Below are 20,756 nucleotides of genomic sequence, written 5' to 3' on the forward strand. Positions count from 1 at the left end.
GGCTCTTCAGTTAAATGGGACAGTGAATTGACTATTAGCATAAACCAATTTTAGGTGAACTTTTTGTTAATTGCTCAGAAATATATGAAACTAGAGATGGTGATATGAAGTACTAGCCTGTAACTATTCTATCCAAGCAAAATAGGATTTAATATGCGTTTTTGGCTCTTGGATTTTCTAAAAATATTACCAAATATGTTCACATTTAATACATAAAATATGCATTTTTTCTGTTTGCTTTCTGATCCAATTGAATACTACATGATGAACAGTTAGATGACAAAATGCTAAGTGATAAGTTATTTTGAATTATTTCTTAATTTTGTTCTATATTTAACTATATAGATAATGTAAATTAAACTGCAAGTGACTGAAAGTATAATGTGTTACATAGATAGCAATCTGCTAAAAAAAAGAAAAGTTACAGAACATGCTGAAGCAAACACTTAATAAGCTGATTTTTTACAAAGGCACCATTGCCTGTACTGAATTACTTTCTCATTTTCCCAATTGCGCAGATAAATCTTCGCAGACTCTTATTTTTCTCCCCTCTCTTATGTAGTCTCCTGAAAGCAGGCACATGGAATGGGAGGCCTTTGAATGGTTTGAAGTATATTCAACCATGGCCCACTCTAATATTTGTAATACCAGATGGGGTATACTGAAGTAACAGTCAAAGAAAAACAAACAATAAATATTGCCAATGACCTTGAACTGTCCTCCAACCAATTCTGTATTTGAACATTCTAACAGGATAAGTAGTCAGAGGAGCTTTAACATCATATATACCAATCTGGAGTCCAATTTTCACAATGGTTTTCTACGGAGCCTAAATTATCCCTTCAGTTTTGCCTTTGCCATGTATCTATTGTCGTTAAGTCATCTCTCCCTATTCTGAAATGCAGGACTAACACATTCAGGTTTTCAACTCGATTATATCTGTAGGCTCTTTACCTGCCCATAACAGAAATTTGGCAAAGATTCTGTGAACAGCAAGGCACTTAGGAAAGTTGCTGTTTATATCTAAATATTTTTTTTTCCCCTGGGGAATTTCTTGATGCTCACAATGTGTTGCTAATCTCTTGTAATATGTCCTCAATTTATTTTTAGTTTTCTTGAGATTTCCTCTGGAGCTTTCTGTACCAGCTTTAGGTTTAGATTATTTATGGAAAAAGTGAAGAAAAAAAAAAAAGATGTATTTAGATAATTGAAATATTTTTATCAAAAGGTGATTCAAATAAACTATTTTTTAACAGTGCTTTCTAAAACCTGTAAGAATGAATATATATGTACATAGACACAATGGAATACATATAACCCTTATATATATTAGGCAAATAAAGTAGCTTGATCTTTTAATAGAAATAAATTGAGTACAAGCTTGTTAAAACTTACTAACTTATTTTTTTCCAAATATATCTTCCAAATTCACAATGGGCTGTATATTTCCTTTTAGACTTGTTTTGACGTTTTATGCAGAAATAAAAATCTAATATCAAAATGTGGCAGAATATTATTAATAGAGTTTGTCGATTATTTATGACTGTCTTATTGGTAAAGAGGTAGTGGTATTTCTCAATTATTACTCCCTTCCGCCACAAACTTTGAACTACTATTGTGAAAAAAATATCTCTAAGATATCAAGAACAAAAACCAGATCTTTAAAAGAGATTTAATACAGTAGGGGCTAATAAAATACTACTTCAGACTCTAGCACTGTGCGGGCTGCTTAGCCAGAAGGCTTTAAATTAGTAATGGCCAATCTACTCCTGTAAAAAATTTATTGGAAGAGATGGCCTCCAGTTCTGAATACAGCCAAACTGAGCACATTCAATGGACAGATCTCTTGGTCTAAGGTATGCCAAGTTCAGCTTAACAAAGAAATCTGATTTACAGGATTAAATATAAAGCTTATTCATGGCAGCGTAGTGAATGTTTTGCAAAAACCATTTTTACGTATGTGGCATTTCATTTTCCAGAATGAGAGAAGTGAGTTCTCCCTAGGAAGTGAAAGGAGGATAGTTTATTTTATATGTACTTTTCTGATCTCTCAGTTTTGAATCTGAAATACTATTTTTCTTTATTACATGTTGCTGACTAAAGTGAAGAGAAACATGTTGAAATGAAATGGAGAGGTGTATGTTTGTCAGCTGCACAAAGATCTCACATGAGCATGAGAATTATATATTGAGTAGTTTTAAAAAATAAATTTAAAAGAAGCATTATAATGACATGTAAGTACTTATAAATTGTAATTATATGATTGTTACATTTATATATAAGGATGTCCTAGATAAACAAACATAAATGACAAATGAACACATTATACACACATACACATATATGGACATATAACTCACTTAAAGGTCAATCTCCAACCTCAGCTAACATCTGAAAATTTAGTGAACTTCTATGTTTTAATGATCTGATGGATACAAAATAATGTATGTAAAATACACATAAGGTATGAATAAGTACTAAAATAATCTCCAGTATACCTACAAATCAGATTTAAAAACAGAACATTAAATTCTTCAGGCTTCTCCCTGTAAAACAGATTTTCTTTCTTTATCCCAAATCGATATTGATGACTATGAATTTTTTTCTATTTTTTTGGATGTGTGTGGTTTTGATGTGTATAATGTATATCTCTAAACACAATGTGTTGTACAGTTTGTATTGTTATTACTTGCGTGCATTCAAAATTTAATGCACGCATAAACGTGCATTTATATATTTAATTAGGCATGCTTTCATTAATAATTCTTTTTACAATCAATAGTATGTTTCTAAGAGGTGCTGGTATTGGATACAGCTATTATGCTTTTATCTTCACTGCTGTGGACCATTCAGGACAGAGAGTAAGACACACAAAATTCATCTATTTTTATTGGATTATTTTCTCTTTGTACAATAATAAACACTATTCTTATTGGCATTGTTGCATAGCTATCCAGCAAGATTTTTTGGGTCTTTGGATGCATGCATGTTAAACTTTGATAATGTGAAATATTTCCAAAATAAGTTTGAAAATTTATAATCCTATTAGCCCTGTATAAGAAAAAACAATTGTTATCCCTGTAATCACTGGTGGTGTCAGATTTTTACATTCTTTCATTTTATTAATTGGGAATACTGTATTAATTTGCATTTCCCTGATTTGTGAGGCTGATCTTCCATACTTCTGCACTATTTGCATTTCCATCTCTGTGAAAAGTATGTTTATATTTTGTCTATTCTTCTGTTGGTAAGTTTGTCTTTTTCCTATGCATTTATAAAATCTTTTTTAAACTATACTAATGCACTGTCCGTTTTATAAACTGCAAATACCTTCTCCAGGTTTATACTTGTATTTTTTATTTTTATTTATGATGTCATTTGAGTCTCCTTAGCTCCAGGTCTCACACGACTCCTGGTAGGGCTAGAAATTGCAAGTACTTCTCACTGATGGTATTAAACTCTGGAGTAAAGGCCAAGTACAGTGGCCCACACCTATAATGCCAGCTTCTTGGAAGGCCAAGGCAGAACTGCTTGAGGCCAGGAGTTAGAGATCAGCCTTGGGCAACAGAGTAAGACTCCATCTCTAAATAAATAAATAAATAGATAGATAGATAGATAGATAGATAGATAAATAAATGCATGCATGCATGCATGCATGCATGCATGCCAGATGTGGCGGCATGCCCCTGTAGCCCCAGCTACTCAGAAGACTGAGTTGGGAGAGATCACATGAGCCCAAGAATTCTAGCCTACACTGAGCTTTACAGCCTGTGTGGCAAAGCAAGACCCAGTCTCTGAAAACAAATAGCAACAAAACTGTGGAGTAAAAACAGCAACTGTAGGGGACAAGAAATAGAAAACAGTCTAATGTCTAAATGCCTTCCAGTTTCCTATTCCCACTTTTATTGGCTGCAACCAATGGGGTAACAGAGGGCAAGAGAAACTGAGTAATGGCATTCATAGGCATTCGACCCTGACAGAGAAGAGAAAATGAACCTGGGGTGAAATATAAGCTGTGTTTCAAAAAGAAATAGCTTATAGGCCAACCATTTCTATTACTAGACAAGAAATGGCAGAACATGAGTAAATGTGGGTTTTTAGGGTGACAGGCCAGAGGAAACAGAATATAAGCATGTCCAAGAGAGAAGTCATTGATAGAGAAATGCTCACTTGAACAAAGGATTTGAGGGAATGTGTTCTCCTTCTGGCTCCATGAGCCGGTGTTGTTTTAAGGGCAAGAATTTCCCAGCACCGTGCCCCCTCCCATCTGTCTCTTTCTGGGAGTTTTAATGGTTTATGTTTGAATTTCACTGGCGCCAGAGGAAACTAAAAGTCAGTCACCCCAGCGGAAGTTTAAAGGAACTCCTTTCATTGGCCAGGGGAACTTGGGAAGATGGGGATATCTCCCAGGATAAATTCCCCTGCTCCTTCACCCATGCTGGAGTTCCAGCTCTCTGGAATCCCCTCCCACACGGTGGGAGCTCCCTTTCCTCTCTGGGATTTCCCCTGTGGAATTCCATCCCATATGGTGGGAGCTCCCTTTCCTCTCCGGGATTTCTCGTCTGGAATCCCCTTCCACACTCTTCGTGGAAGCCTTTCTCCTCTTCTCCTTTCCTTCTCTTTTCTCTACCTAAATGAAATCACGTTTCTGAAACACTTCTTGGGTCTGATATTTACTTTTACGAGCATACAGCGCACCTGTAGTGGTCCCATCGCTTATTTAAGGGATAGGAGGCCAAGAACGCACAGCATTCTCTGGGGGGAGCTGTGCTTCGCCGGCCCCCAAGAAAAAACCCGGCTGCAATTCAATATTATGTCAGGTAACTTGGAGTTCGTCCTATTAGGTTTTTGCTACGTCCCCTGGAAACTTAGACATGAAAGTAACCTACAGAAAATTAGATGAGGTGTTGGAAATTTATCAAATTGATATTTAGGGAAGACATTAAGAAATGTAGATATGTGTCTCTATTAGAATAGATTTACTATGTAAGCGGAGGTATCCAGCATTTATGTTCCCTTCCCACTGGTGAGAAAAGGGCGCTTCTTTAACAGAGGTGATGAAGAATGTATGAAAGGGAAGCACTGCTATGTCTGAGAAGCTCTGTGGTGAATATATGACACACACCAGGATTGATGGTCATCAGTGATGATTAGATGATTCTGGAATAACAGAGGCCAGGTGGCAGCATTTTCTTCAGAAGCAAAATGGATGGAATTTTTGTACTCGCCAGATAAATTAACATGGCCGTCAGAAAACCTCGACACAGAGGTTGTCTCCATCATGTATCTCATTCAGTTCACCTGGCTGGTCTTTGCCAAAAACAAATGGATAATGGATCACAACAGACTACTATAAACTTAACAGGGTATTTGCCCTAATTACTGGTGGTCTGACAGGTCTTTCATTTTTAAAAATAACAAAGCCTCTGGCATTTGGTAAGTAGCTACTGATTTGACAAAGCCTTATTATATTCATCAGTAGAGAAGACCTTAAGGAATTGACCTTACCTGGCAAAGATTGCAGTGCACTTTCACTCTCTTGCCTTTAAGCTTTGTTAACTTTCTTGCTCTCTGTCAAAATGTGTTCCCTGGCATCCACATTTTGATATGCATGTAAATTCTCTGGATAACTTGTTAAAATTAGGATTCTAATTCAGGAGTTCTGGGTTGGGATCTGAGATTTTAAACTTATAACCAGTCTCTCTAATGATAGCAACATCACTTAAAAAGATAAAGACAGAGATTGTGATTATCTTGACAAGTGGGGGACTGTCATTCTGGGCCTCTAGATTGGTGATTTCATGCAAATTGAACTTACTGAGCAAAAACCTTCAAGTATCCTAGATGTGGTATTAAGACAATTGCATGCCAGAAGGTGAAAAGTAAATCTTAGAAAAATGTAGGGTTCTACCAAGACAAATTGTTTAGGTTTCAGCAGTTCCAAGCATTTAACTGTGTAAGGCAAGAGTAAAAATGGTATTGCATCTCACACTTTAAAAAGTTTCCCAGCATTTTGTGGTCCTCCGGATGTTAAAGGTTCATACAATGATCATAGGAAGACACATTTACTAGGTGACTTGTAAGGCTGCTAGCTTCATATGGCTTAGGACAAGACAGGGCAGTGTAACAATGCCATCTTCAGGGCAAGCGTTTTGCTTCTTAGGTCACATGACCCACCATGGTTCCAGAAGTATCTTAGGTAGATAAAAATGATTTGTGGGTGTCTATGGTCTTCCTCATTAGGAGAGTCACAGCATAGACCCATACATTTTTGGAACAAAGTCTATGGTATAAAACTATTTTCTTTTAGAAAAAAAGTTTCAGAAACAAAATTGAGATTATGACTGGGTACTAAATGTCCATGTGCTATGATCTCGTCATTATGAGCAGAGTGTTAATAATAAAGTGCATTGAGTCTAAAAATCCACACAGATATGGCAGCAATCCATTTTAGATTGGAATCGCCACAATAAGATTTACATTTAACATGGCTAAAAGGCCCAAGAAAAATACATAAACAAATCACCCATTTCTGTCCGATGCTTCTTCCTCCAAATATAACTGGAGACTTGTCATGATTCGCTTTGACATCAGAGGAATAAAGGACTCAATTTTTGTCCATAGATTGTACATTGTGATATGATGCTGCAACCAGGAATGGGCTGCTGTAGGATTAGAGACCCACCCACAGATAGGCCTGAAGGACAGAAGTGAAAGAAAATCTTCACATTGTTGTGCACAATATATTTGTTCTATTTTTCATGAAGAGAAAAATATGAAGAATGAATTTACTCTGTTTTTTTTTGTTGTTGTTGTTGTTTTTTAAGTGAAGGGCAGAATTGTTAGTTACCAATTTCAAGAGAGGATTTCCACTGCATGGAGGATAGAAAAGATCATCACCATACTAACCTTGGGCTACAGTTTTATCAGTTGCCTGAGTTTGATGAGACAGAATACACTTGCATCTGACAAGTTATAAAAAGTGAGTTTCTTACTTACCCATAGGCAGCAAGGGACAAAAGAAGCCCCAGATTCATTATGAATTGGTCCCCGAAGGCTCGAGAAGGCTGCTCAGAATGGATGAATTTTTGATTGCACAGGCCCCACTTGTACCACACCTAAGGGACCTTGAAAGGCAACCCACAGGGGTTATATACTTTAGCAGCAACATGACTCACTGGAAAAAGCTTTGAAGGATATTTTGCTTTCAGTAGGGAAGAAACAACGCCTAGGCTGTCCACAGGCAGCTCCTCCTTAACTCAAGATGTTATATTCATTCTCTAAGATGGGTAGGAACAAGACCTGGTGCTTCAGGCAGTTCCTCCCTATCTCAAGATACTGCATTCCCAGCACCTTCTACAGTTATGAAAGCTAAATGCAGGAATGAAGCAGAGAAGAACTGGGTCATTCCAAGGTCACCTAAAGGTCCTACACACAGTAGCAAATTTTTAAGGGTCTGTGAGTAACAAGATTGGAACATCTGGTGCAATGAGGGCCCAGGAAGAAGTGTGTGGATTTATTTATGGGAGTGGGTATAAATGTGTGAATCTTTGTTTCTTACATTAATGGAAACCAAAAAACATCTACTTAAGAGGCACTTAACGACAATATAGACAGTGTGCTTTGACCAGCTTTTCTTCTTCCACTACTTCAGTATGGGAGCATAAATATAAGTCAGGGATGATGAACTGCAAAATATGGTTAACTCCTACAAGGACTGATCTAGCTACTTTCACCATGGAATACCGAACCTGCCAAGGGCAGAGACCGATGTTTATACTTAAGTGGGCAGCATTTTTCCGGTTGAAGTTAACTATTCAGTGGCAGGTCAGTTAAATTGGACCCCTTTGATCCTGTAGGTGTAACAATTCACCTTTAATAGAACTCGTATACATCCTTGCATGGTACCATCTTCCCTGTTTTCAGTACCTGCATCACCACTTAAAGACAGTTTACATAATATTCAGTCTATTGAAATAGCATCACATAATATGCCCTTGGTTCAAAGGACAGACATATCTTTTGACAAGGGAGTTATAGCAACAAGTTCATAAGTATAAAATACACTGATTTTATTTATTGTGTTGTCTTACGTTCTTAATATTTTATCCCATCAAGTGTAAAATAGCCATTGTGCTACAAAAGTAGAATAACAACTTGATTTCTCAGCTAAAGTGCCAGCTCAATGCATGTCATCTGTGAGGCTAGTGAACTCTTCTCCCAAAAGTGACACATAAACTCAACCAATGTCTGACAAGTAGAGTGTGTACTGAACAGCTGGAGTATACTTATTTGAGAAATCGGCTATTCAAGCAAAATTGACCCCGGTCATGAGCACTTGTAGTGTTCTTTATGTAGATGTTGTATGTCCCTTCTCTGTGTTCTTAGATTCCACAAGGTTAGAGGCCTTGATTCCTACAGTTGTAATGCTTTGGTTTATGCTGTATTTTTCTCCAAAAAATTTAAACATTTCTCAAATCGTTAAAAGTTGACTTCTTAAGTGACACGTTGAAGGCTTTAATCTTTTTGTTATATTTCAAGGCTGGACTAAAATGGCAATAGAATGTGCTAATCATTTATGAATTGATAGAGTTTAAAGGATTATTTTTATGTCAGTCACAAAAAATGCACTCTAGAATAATCTCTAATAAAAGAAAAATATACAAATATTTATTAAATATGGATGGTTAATACTAGAAAGATAAATAAGCATTTAATTCAGGGTAAAGGGCACTTTGGGTGCAGGGGAAGAGAAATTCAGGCTACTCTGAAAAAGTGAGAATTAAAAAAAATAAAACGGGAGAAGGGTAGAAAAATAAAGTCTATTTCAGGCAGATAAAGAGAAAAGGTAGCATTTTTTCTAGTGCTCGTACTCATGTTTTGACAGATATGTAGATGATGAATTTTATGAATAGAATGTATTTCAATGTGTTAATCAAGTTTTCTATATAAATCCCCTACAATATTCCACCTTGATATAAAATTAATATCAAATAAAAATCATTTATGGAAAAAGAATAGATCCAACAATTTTTGCTCTCCTCTAAATAGGCTGAGTGCTTAAGCATCTCTATTGTAATGCAAATAAGATTATTATTGTAATTTTGAATGGATATTTTCAAAAGCAGTTATTGCCTGTCAATAATGTTTATGATTATCCCAAATGCTTTAATGGCTCTCTTGAAATATAGAAATGCAAGGGCAAATAAGCAGCTTTTAGAACAGACATTAATGGAGGCAAATAAAATCCTGTTAGTAGCTCAGTTTGTATAATTTTCTTAGCTCTTTTAGCAGTTCTTAGGATCAAGAAAAGTAGTAAATATTTACTAATGATATTTAAAACACATCTTTTTCACTTATTCTAACATATTTAGGTAAGAAGTTTATTAAATTTATTTCAAGACAGTACTTTAGGAATTAGAGAACTTGTTAGCAGTTACTACTGATGGTAATATTGATAATATTGTTACTATTAAAAATGAGAAAATTCACATTATACTTACATAATCTATGGATTTCCAAAATACTTGTAAAAAATTAAAATGGATATGAAATTTCTTGGCTATCAGCAATTCATATGACATATTTACAATTTTAATAATTAAATATAATAAAGTGGCATAAAACATTTTAATTCTCTAAAAATTTGGGGTAAATTATTACAATCTGCTTTCACTTATTATCATACTGAAACAAATTGCCTGAAGATCTTAATAAACTATTCTCAGAATGTGTTATTCAGTCACATCATTAAATTTGGAGAGAGTAAAAGAGTAGTAATTATTTATATGGATGGTCCTTTATATCTTTGAAAAAATTTTATGTACTGGATATCATTTAACTCATAATTTTCCCATAAGATTTTTATTTTAAATTAACCTAAGTTGAATTATTTTAAGATGGTAGTGTAAATCATTATTATTTATTTTGCTAACATATATCTGACCTTATTTCCAGTATTGTATGTTATGCTTTCTATTTTTAAACATTTATCAATATAGTTTATTTGGGCATTTTGCTGTATTGAAAGCTTAAATTTATATGTCAAAAAAATCTAGATTACTGTTTTATAAATTATAAATAGAGATATTAAACCAATATTGAATTTTCTATACATGAAATAAATGGAATCATAAAGGAGTAACACATTGTATATTAAAATATAAATTATGAATTAAACTGCAGCATCTCACTAAATAGAATTTACAAGTTTCACACGTAACATAAACATGTAGCAAATAAACATTAAAACTGAAAGCAGGATCAGGCATTAAAACGAACATTTTATAATGGCAAATGAGAAATTTACATAATATGATTTCAACAATGTATTCCAATTTTCTTTGTATTAAGGTAAAAATCCTAAACATACAAAAATAGTAAAATAATTTTATTTAATTTTATGAGTTGTGTTTTAATAGATTAATAAAGTAAAAATATAAGCATATATTAAAATATAGGGCTTCAGCGCCACTGTTTCTTCTCTTAGGCTCTAGGAAGCCCAGGTGACTCTACTGTAGCCTGTTTCCCTGAAAGTGATGGCAGATTAGAGGCTTTTCCATTACACCTTGTCCACTTGGAAGAAGCAAAATAGTATATAGAGAATCACATTGTGATCTTTTATTCAAAAAGGATCACAGAAATTTACCAGAATTGTCAATTATGAAGTGTCCTAGCAAAGGACATTTCACATCCCAGAGAGGAGAAGGTGGCCAGGCAGCTTGTGTGTCAGCCTCCTGCTGAGAACTGTGAGTGAAGTCCCAAGAGGAGAAAAGGGGAGAGAGTGTCCCTCTGTGATCCAACTTTGCAGTGGGTATCTGTAACTTGGGCCGGGGGAGACCACCTGGTATATTTTCACTGCCCTAACAATCCTCTGTACACTGATTATTCATCTCTCCCTCCCACCTAACTTCTTGACAACCACAAATCATTTTACTCTCTCTATTGTTTTGCCTTCTCCAGAATGTCATAGGTATGAAATCTTTTCAGATTGTCTTCTCTTACACTTTAAAATGCATTTAAGTTTCCTTCATGTCTTTTCATGGCTTGATCCTCATTTCTTTTGAGTGTTGAATAATATTCCATTGTCCAGATGTCCCATCATTTATTCATTAATTCATCTACTGAAGCACATCTTTGTTGCCTCCAAGTTTGTCATTATAGATAAGGTTAATATAAATATCTGTATGCAGTTTTTATGTACATATAGTTTTTAATTATTTGGGGTTAATACCAAAAGTACTATTGTGGAATTTTATAAGAGTATGTTTAATTTTGTAAGAAACTACTAATCTGTCTTCCAGAGTGGCTTTATCATTTTACATTCACACCGGCAGTAAAGGAGAGATCCTATTGCTTCACATCCTCATTAGCATTTGATGTTGTCAGTGCTTCATATTTTGGCCATTATAACAAGAGTTTAGTGATATCTTGTTGTTTTATTTTGTAATTTTCTAGTGACATATGATGTGAAACATCTTTTCATATGATTATTTGTCATCTGCGTATCTTCTTTAGTGATGTGTCTGTTCAGGTCTTCTGCCCATTTGTTAATCGTGTTGTTCATTTTCTTACCATTGATTATAAATAGGTCTTTGTACATTTTGAATAACAGTCCTTTATCAAATGTGTCATTTGCCAATATTTTCTTCTACTCTGTGGCTTGTCTTCTAATTTCCTTGACATTATCTTTGGTAGAGCAAAAGTATTTAATTTTAATGAAGTTCAGTTTACCCATTATTTATTTTATGGATCATGCCTTGGTGTTGAATCCAAAAAGTCATCTTGATATTCTAGTTCATCTAGATTTCTCCTATGTTATAGTCCAGAAGTTTTATAGTTTTTCATTTTACATTTAGGTCCATAACCCATTTCAGGTTAATTTTTGTGAAGGCTATAAGTTTATAAGGTCTATGTCTAGCTTCTTTCTTTTTATTTTTTTCTGTATGTGAAAGTCCAGTTGTTCTAACACCATTTGATGAAAAACAATCTTTTCTCCATTGTTTTGACTTCGTTTGTCAAAGATCAATTGATAATATTTATGTGGATCTAGTTTGGGGATCCCTTTTCTGTTCCACTGATCCATTTGTCTGTTCTTTTACCAATGCTACTGTGTTTTGTTTAACTTCATAGTAAGCCAGTTTCAGTCAGTCCTCTGACTTTTTCTTCGATATTGAGTTGACTACTTGGAGTATTTTGCCTCTGCATATAACTTTAGAATCAGTTTGTTGATATCCACAAATAACTTGTTGACCACATAGAATGAGTTAGTAAGAATTCCCTCTACTTCAATCTTCCAGGACAGATTATAGAGAACTGATGTAATTTCATCATAACATGTTTGGTAGAATGCACCGGTGAATCCATCTTGGCCTCACACTTTCTGTTTTGGAAGGTTATTAATTATTAATTCAATGTCCTTAATAGATGCAGGCCTGTTCAATTTGAATATTTCTTCTTGTGTGAGTTTTGGCCGAAGATGTCTTTCAAGGAATAGGTCCATTTCATCTAGCTTACTAGATTTGTGGACATCGAGTTGTCTGAATTTCCTTATTATACTTTTAATGTCCATGGAATCTGTAGTGATATCCCCTCTTTCATTTCTGATATTAGTAATTTATGTCTTCTCTCTGTCTCTCTTTTTTTTTCTTATTTATCCTGGTTAGAGCCTTTTGTTGATTTAGTTAAAGAATCAAGTTTTGGTTTCTTTGATTTTCTCTATTGATTTTTCTGTCTTTAATTTCATTGAATTATACTCTAATTTTTTATTTTTTAATAAATTTGGATTTAATTTACTTTTTTCTAATGTTCTAAATTGGAAGCTTAGATTATTTATTTTAGGTACTTCTTATTTTCTAACATATATATACAATGCTTTATATTTCCCTGAAGCACTGTTTTTCTCGTATCCTACAAATCTTGATAATTTTTATTTTTGTTTGGTCAAAAATATTTTTTAAAATTTCCCAATAATTCTTCTTTGAGCCATGTGTTCTTTATAATCATATTATTTTTTTTATCTTTCTGTTACTAATTTCTAGTCTGATTGTATTGTAGTCTAAGATAAGATGTTGTATAATTTTTATTCTTTTAATTTTTTTAATATGGCCTATTCTGGTGAATGTTCCTTGTGAGCTTTACAAAAATGTGTAGCCTGCTATTATTGAATGAAGTAGTCTATAAGCATCAATTATATATTGTTGCTTTTCCCATGTATTTACTTTAAATCTATATGTGTCTTTATATTTAAGCTGGGTTTAATGTACACAGCTTATAGTTGGGTCCTGATTTTTTATTCATTCTAACAGTCTGTCTTTTAACTGTGTATTTAGATCACTGACATTTGAAATGACTGTTTATATGGTTGGATTAACTTATTCAGTGCTTCTCAGGTTTCTTCCCCATTTAAATGGAACAGCATAGCTGGTTTTTAATTTGTCTTTCTTCCCTTATTTAGAAAGCTAGAGGGACTTTATTTGTGTATTTCCTCTCTACCAAATTCATTAGGCTCTGATAAAACACTAGCAGTTTAGGCTTTAGTAAAATAGTTCCTCCTGAGGGCAGTCTTTGTTAAGAACAGTGTGCTCATTTCCCTTCCTACTGTCAGAAGCATGATAGGATATTTCTCTGATACTCACTTCCAGGACCCTGTACAATTTCATGATATAACACTTACAGAAGTGTGGGGATTTCCCTGTGACTGAGTTCCCTGGAATTTTTAAGTATCGGTTTTCCACACTGAGCCTCCAGCAATTCAGTTTAACTTTTCCTATCCTGGCATTGGTTCCCAACAAGATTTCTATTCCTGGGTTCTGTTCTGCTAAGTTGTGAAGTTCTCTACTCATGTATCTTTCTAATTTTGGGGTCAGCAGTTTGCCCTATGACTTCAATTCTCTGACAAATCTAAAAAGATTTTTTTTTTCAGTTTGTTTAGCTTTTTACTTGTTGACTGCTATGAGTGATGACTTCTAAGCTTTTTACATGTCAAAATGGAAACTGGAAGTCACATGTACATTTCAAGTTCTATTAGAAAATGCTGTAATGATGTTTTTTGAAATTCTGATAAATTGATCATTAATTAGAAGAAAACTGACATCTTTACAATATTAAATTACCTTATTCAATAATACAATATGTATTTTCATTTATGTTGGCCACTTCTGTGTCCTTTAGCACATTTTTATAATATTTTCTTATAGCTCTTATTAGATTTATTACAAACACTGTATTTTTAATTTTGAATAGCATAAAATTTTAAAAATTGCATTCTATGACTGCTAAATGAAGAAAATGCATAATTTAAAAAAATTATTTCTCTCATTTCTGACCACCCACTTAGCAGGCTCTTTGACTCATTTTAAGTAAGCAGAGCTTCTCTTTGTGGACCTTTAGTAACCAATAAAGAATTAGTTTTCTTCATATATGTTCTAAATGTTATTTATTTGGAAATATATTTTTTTCAAAGAAGAAAATAATGGATATTTACATATCACTTTACTGATTTCAATTTTCAAAGTATTTTCACTATTATATCATCCAAAATTATATATATATATATTTCTAATATTTTGATCTTTGTGACAATAATTGTTACTGTTTATTTTACATTTATATTATGAAATACAACACACTCATTTATGTTTTCCAAAACAAGCCAATTTTATTGTTAATTAAACTGAGGCAGAGGGGCCAGTAAATTTTCTAAATCTGTTTTTAGAAAGTTATAGCATCTGGATTCTAACCCACAATTCTTAAACTCAGTGGTTACAGTTTTTAACCTCTGTAAAATATGCTTAACCAAAATATTATTGTAACTCTTACGTAATGAAAATATATCAAGGCCTAAAGTGGGTGTTTAAATATTCATTTATGGTATTCTAAAAACTAAATGTTTTCTTTAATGTAATTCTATGTAAGGCCCATGTAGCTACATGGTCTTCATCCATTTGTGTTGCTCAAAGTCTTATGATATTTTTTAATTCACTGTTTACTTTGACAACAGGTTTCAGATACAAAGGTCTAATTAGGCTTTTCTTCAACCTTGTATAGCAGGGGCCTCCAACTCAGGGTCTCGGACACATACTGTTCAGTGGCCTGTTAGGAACCAGCCCTCACAGCAGGCGATGAGGGGTGGGTGAATGAGCATTAGGGCCTGAGCTCCGCCTCCTGTCAGATAAGGGGCTGCAGTCTTTTTTTATAGGATCGCAAACCCTATTGTGAACTGCACGTGTGAGGGATCTAGGTTATGAGCTTCTTATGAGAATTTAATGCCTGATGATCTGAGGTGGATCATCACCACACAACCATGCCCCACTCCACCCTGTGAAAAAATTGTCTTCCACAAATTTGGTCCCTGGTCTCAAAAAGTTTGGGGAGCACTGTTGTATAATTTTAGAGCCATTCTGTTTAGAAAATATATATCCACAAACAGGTGTTTTTTTTTTTTTAAAGTTGTTTAATTATTTCAGAAATGTTTCAGGTACTTATTTGTTACATAGTTGAAAATATATTTAAGTTCTGAAGAAAGCCCAGAGTGATACAATTAGGTTCAAGGTTAGGCCCCCACTGTTGCTAACCTAAACAAAATACAGGTTTATTTTGAGAAAAGGGAAAGAAAAATAGTTTTCTCATATATGTATATATTGTGTATACATATTTAAATAATTTTCATGGCTACATATATATCAAACTGTATCAAACACTCTATGTAACTTCTGATATATTTCTGTGGGTACACATATATACATATATTTATGCACACACACACACAATCTCAAAACCTATTAGGAAGTCCTTACACAAGTGAAATAATAAAATGAAGTAAATTAGCGTTATGGAACACTAGCAAGTTCAAATAATTCTCAAAACAATTTGGGAAAATAGGTATTTTAAGTCTTAAAAAAGTTAAGAAATATGATGAAATTAAAAGATCATAGGAATTAAGCACAGGAATAACTATCAAATTAGAAATTTTGCTCTGTGATTCCAAATGCCATTCTTTTCCACCACCCTATAGCATCTCCTTAGAGAAGAGAAAAGAAAAATGGTTAAGGAACTAACCACAACATTCAGCATTACTGACTTGGGATAATTCTCAAAGGAAATCTCTACTGTGGAAAAATTGAGCATTGGCATGAGTCTTAATATTTTAATCACCCAGTGACTTGTTGTCCTGCAGAACTGCAAAATAATAACTTATATTCACTTTAAATGGAAATTTTCCCCTCTGCTTGCAGCCATAAGAGATATACTCAGGATGTTGTTATATAATCAGAATATTATTAGCTCTCTCAGACGAATAGTGTTTCAAAGTAGGAAGATTTTCCTTTCCAGCCACCATTCTTAGCAGCATTTGTCTTCCACCTCCTTTCCTTCTCTTAATATTTTCATGATCGTAAAAGAAAAATATATTATCTAATCTAAAAAAGATAATAGTCAGATGAACATCTTATGTTAGGAACACATACATTTTCCTTTTGTTTGCACATTTGCAAAGAGCATAAAAACAATGGCATCCTTTCACATTGCACTTAGTATAAAATATATACAATGCCTAACATTTAAGCAATGTTTTTGGCCTACCATATCTCAGTATATGACTCCTCCCCACCTTTTTAAATGCATCATTTTGTATATTTATCAACCCCCACTCCTGCTATAATATTTTCCTGTTCTATAATCTTTTTGTCAATTACTAGGAAGCATCAAGGTCTTCCCCTTCCCAGGAGTTGCTTCTACTGTATGAAAAACTACTTATTATACAGTTTTTATTGATGGCATTTTCTTACCCATCAAGTATTTATGTAATCCCAGCACTTTGGGAAGCCAAGGTGGGTGGATCACAAGGTCAGAAGTTCGAGACTAGCCTGACCAATATGGTGAAATCCCATCTCTACTAAAAGTACAAAAATTAGCCAGGCATGGTGCCAAGCTACTTGGGAGGCTGAGGCAGGAGAAATGCTTTAACCTGGGAGGCAGAGGTTTCACTGAACCAAGATCACAATACTTCCCTCCAGCCTGGGCAACAGAGTGAGACCCTGTCTCAATAATAATAAAATAAAAATAAAAATAAATGTCATTTTACCAAGACCAATCTCAATTATCCAACCTGAAGTTCTCCGAGGAGTCTCAGTGCCAGTGCTTTTCTTTTATTTATGTATTCATTTCCTTCAAGAGAATTCAGTACACCCTGTAATATCACTAGAGTATTTGTCTGTTTGTTTTTGTCCCTCTTCACTGACATGCAGGTTCCATGACAGCATACAATCTATCTGTCTTGCAAAGAGGTGTCAATTTAGCATATTACATGCCTAATGCTTGGTAGCCCCTAATGAAGATTTGCTGAATTAATAAATAAAAACTTAAAATATAAAATTATCAAGCATTGTGCTAAAGACACTATTTAGGTATATATTCATTTTTCATAATACTCTTCAAATTATACTACAAAAGTAACTATCTGCCCAAAAAGTTAATCTTTTATAATTGAAATTGTTTTAGTAAAAGAGGAAAAGAAAGAGGGAGAAAAGTGAGGAGTAAAAGAAGTCATGTCTACTCTCAAACCCCCAGAGATGAAATTATATTAACACCATTTAAGCATTTGCCAAGTTTTGTGTATGATTCCTGATTACAATGATATCTTAAGAGATATAAAGTAACATTGATCCAAAATAAATGAACTGTAAATGAATATTATTAGAATATATAGAATAACACTAAAATTCAAGTTACACAATATATATTTGTATATATGGAAAATATATTTAAGGTCATGTTAATGGTCCTGACTGTGTAGGTCATATTAACCCAGACGTTTGTCACTATAGACAACATGATCTAATTGAACCAATGAGGCTGCAAATAGAGATAATTGAAGTTTTAATTACAGTGTTGTGATACTTAAACAAGGTTTAGCTGTTGCCTAGGAAACCACTGACATTTAGGTAAGAGAAATAGTAAATTGTGCACTGTAAGAAATAACAGCCGTAATAGCCCCTTTTGAGCTGAAGCTTAATTTCACAAGAAGATATCCTTACCCAGTGATACCAAGATCCTGTAGTTCTCCAGCATCACGTACTATACAGATGTCTTTGAGAATAATTCAGACAATCCTGTTCCTCTTGGGACAAGGCTACAGCCACACCTCTGAAGGTCACCAACTCCTGAAATGAAATAAATGAAAGAACCTTATCTCTTACCATATTCACCTCATTTCCTCTGCCCTAGTCACACTGGGCTCTCTCTGATATTACATCCTCAAATATATAACCATGTTATCATATTTGTACTCAAAAAAAAAATAACAGCAGTAAAATTTATTGAAAGAAGTAAAACCAGGACCAAGAAGATGGTGATGGAGATTTCAAATTCAATACAAAGATAAGCAGCCTCTTATTTGGTGTGTGTGCCAAGGAGGCTGGTTTTTAAAAGTTAGATTTCCAAAGATGTTTATGTGTGTCTACAGATTTTGAAACTGTGGTTTATAATTTGCTCTAATTCTTTTTCTGATTATAAGGAAAAAGAAGATGTGGTATGTGTCTAACGTAGATCATTGATTTGAGTTTGAACCTTAACTTAGGAATTTATCTTGAGGATGTGGCTGAATATTTTAGACATCAGTTTTCACCTGTCTAAAATATGGATAATAATACATACCTAAAAAGGCTTTGGGGAGGATTATATGGGGAAATATATTTAGAATTTTTTAGGTACAGTTTTTTTTTCTCAAATGATAATGGCTATTAAAAATGTTGATACAATTAAAGTATTAAATTTATTTTATTATGTATGGCCTTGACTCTTTCTGAACAAATTTCTGCGTGAATGTATATTTTCTGGTTTCTAGTCCAGGATAAATTCTGGGGCTGCATGTGTTAAGGATCTGTGGTGAAACTCTTGATTTCCTCATCTCAGTTCCAAGGGTTTGTCTTTTGTATTTCATTCATGTGGTTTCTTGCATGACCTCTTGTTTCTAAAAGGGGTCTCCTATGCTGTGCTTCTGGTTACATTTTCTATCCTGACATGGCAAGAGCAAATCTCTCTTTTTCATTTTTAAAATGTCATCATCTTTCCTGCAACTTTGAAAAGTATAAAAAAAAATCAGAAAATGTGAGACAGAATGATAGAAAGGGGATTTATGAAAATATAGCTAGAAGCAAGTATGGTAAAATAGTAATTATCAAACCGGCTTAATAGATATGAGTGTTGTAAAATTCTCCCAGACTTTTTAGTATATTTCAACAGTTTCATAATAAAATGTTAGGTAAAAAATTTACCTTTTAATTCTTCTCACAATCCTCATGATGTTACCTTCATATATATATGTCCAACTTAACTATTACCGTAGATACATTTTTTTTCTTGCAGTTGAAAAGGAAAGCAGTATGCTAATAAATATGGTGAGAAATAAAACCATCATAATTCCTACCTTTGTGTACTTTGTTACTCTTATTAAACTATAGTTAGTCTAAGAACTAACCGAGCTGGTTGCTCTAAGGAATGTCTGCCCCTGAAAGGGATGACTTCAAACCATATAAAAATTAGCTGTCAATATTAATATTTGCTAACAAAGACTTGATTAAAAACTTTTAATTTCCTGTGCCTACCACTTCAAAACTCTTACTGTCACAGGCTCTGAACAATCCTAATTAGTTTACTGCCTTGCAAAATGTGCCTTAAAATTACCTCACTTATGTCATAAAATTGCGTAAAATCTTCCTTTACTTCCCCACATTGAAACACTACCTAAAACTCTGTCAAGGTGGTTTTTCCCCTTACTACAGTAAATCTAATAAACTATGACTTATATGATCAATAGTTGTTATTTTTCTAGTAGTCTGTTGAGATGTCAGTAGTGGGTAACAGAGTTATCAGTAATGCGTTCAGAGAGAGAATTACATTATTAAATATATCCTATTTTAAGCATCTCCTCAGCACTGCATTTGAAACTCATATTTCTGTTTCTTCTGAAACTCGAGTTTCTTCTGAAAGTCAAGTTTAGGAAGTTGATAGAAGCTCTAGAAAATATATTAATATTTTCTTTGTGAAATTTAGAATCATTAAAATATGATCATTTAGGATTATGTATTTTCTTTTGGATTAACTGTGCCTATGAGTCTATTTAGGCTTTAAAAAAACTTTAGTAATAACCTTAGACAATTCCATAATCTCTTTGGGACATGGAGTAAAAAAAATGTGTATTTCATTAAGACTGGTATGAGTGTAGATTATATATGTCTAAAATATGTACACACATACATTATACATATTGTCATGTATACATATATGTGTGTATATTATATATGATGAGTATATGTACAAGGTCTGATTCATAGCAAATGTTCAGTAAATATAAAATTTTGTAATAAAAATTTATTTTGTGTGGATATAAATAAAATGAATATATTTAATGACAACAAAACTAATGACTTCACTGAAAATTATTGATACAGGAATTTAAAAGAAATTATTTAGGCAGATAGTGGGGGTAAGGAAGTCCTTGGTAAGGTTTTCCTTTTAATGAAAAGCAGCCCTCAAATCATTTTCTTTTCTAACAAAGAGCCACCTGTAAAATCAAGCTGCAGACATAGATAAGCATGCTGGAAGCTTGCACAGGTGAATGCCCACAGTTGTGCCAATAGGAAAAAGTTACCTGGGAACAGCCATGCTCAAAATGACGGCTCCATCGTCTCTTCTCTTTGCAAGTCACTGTACAGTAAGGAGCAGACAAGATGGCACTGGCCAAGTAGAAAGTTCAT

The sequence above is a fragment of the Sapajus apella genome, unplaced genomic scaffold (assembly GCF_009761245.1).
Source record: "Sapajus apella isolate SASKATOON/1434 unplaced genomic scaffold, GSC_monkey_1.0 scaffold78, whole genome shotgun sequence".
Classification (NCBI taxonomy): domain Eukaryota; kingdom Metazoa; phylum Chordata; class Mammalia; order Primates; family Cebidae; genus Sapajus; species Sapajus apella.